At 37.2% G+C, this 1,389-nt stretch overlaps 1 protein-coding gene across 4 annotated transcripts in view; it reads left to right on the top strand.

The window, feature by feature from the left end:
- ARHGAP32 (Rho GTPase activating protein 32) overlaps window positions 1-1,389 on the top strand; it is a 287,685-nt gene that overhangs the window by 33,525 nt on the left and 252,771 nt on the right. The window lies entirely within an intron of this gene.

Genomic DNA, 1,389 nt, shown 5'->3' with positions numbered 1-1,389 from the left:
GTGGGTATCAAGTGTTTCTATTATTCCATTTGTTTCCTTTTTTAGTCACATTTCTTAAACGAATACATTTGATATCATTTATGGCTCTATTTCTTCTTCCAGTCTTTCTCTTAAATTGCAGCCCTTCAAAAATGCCGCATATTGAAAAACAGTTTGGAATAGATTTTCATGTGGTAGAAAATGAGTGTACTTTGGGAAACCACTTTGGTTGTGTGACTCTGAGTCAGCAGCAGGGGCTCAGCTAGTCGTCTGCAGGCGTGACCTGGGCATGTGCACCTCTTTTCTTGAGTATCTATTAGTAATAAAAAATCTCAATATTAATGCCCGTTCAGTGCTTTTCATAAATATGTAAAATTCTTTAGAATTTATCCCTCTGAGTTCGTTTCCACTCTGGTATATATATTTTCTTTTATGTGACTTCTTTTTCCTAAAAAGCTAGTAATATTCTGGAATATACTGTCTTTTCAGTGAAACCTTATTCTCTTTGGCTTGTAGGTTGATCAGTGGTCAGTGGTTTTTTGTGTCTCAATAGTGTCCTTATATTTTTAACCTGCTGTATAGTAACTTAACTCATTACAGGTGATCTTGGAAATTTTGTGCTGTTCTTAATGAATTCTAGAATGGTTTTCTTTTGACTGTGTCTCTTATCTTATGGACACCTATTAATCTCCTTATTTAATTCAGTATATTATTGTCATCCTCGCATTACATCATTTGTTGTAAGAGCTCATCTGAGTGGTATTGTGTTGTCCTTTTCTTTTGTTTTGCTAAATGACCATGTGAGAGAGGAAGTGGACTCCAGGCTCCTGGAGGACAGAGATTAGGTCAGTTTTACACACTACACTGTGTGTTGCACAGCACCTGGTACAGAGTAGATACACAGTAAAACTGAGTTTAGGAAGGTATGGCTAGACAAAGATAAAGCAGAAGAAACCATGGGGTTATCGTTAACTACAGCCAAGGTCATCAGTGCTATTGTTTGGGTGGGGGTTTGGGTGGGGAGACACAAAAAGAGGAGAGGGAAAATTCAAGCAGGTTTTTGGAAGTATGTGGAGAAACAAGTATTAGTGGTAACGATACGTGGAAGACTCTGTGCTATGAGCTTTATGTGTAGCATTTGATTTAATCTGTACAGAGTACAAGAAAGAACTACACAGCCAAAGAAAGAATAAGGCAGGAAAATGTTCTGGTTAGCCTAGGTAAAAGGATGTAAGGGCCGATTTAGGTTTAGAGCACCATTTATAAAGATGTTTTATAGCAGTTGTTGAGGTATTGGCAGAATACAGTAGAATGATTTTCTTTTTTTTCCTTTTTTTTCTTTTAAAATAATCTCTACACCCAACATGGGGCTCGAACTCAAGATCCCGAGATCAAGAGTTGCATGCTCTA

Source organism: Ursus arctos, unplaced genomic scaffold, assembly GCF_023065955.2.
Source record: "Ursus arctos isolate Adak ecotype North America unplaced genomic scaffold, UrsArc2.0 scaffold_22, whole genome shotgun sequence".
In the NCBI taxonomy this organism is placed as follows: Eukaryota; Metazoa; Chordata; class Mammalia; order Carnivora; family Ursidae; genus Ursus; species Ursus arctos.
This window is presented reverse-complemented; position numbering and strand designations above follow the sequence as displayed.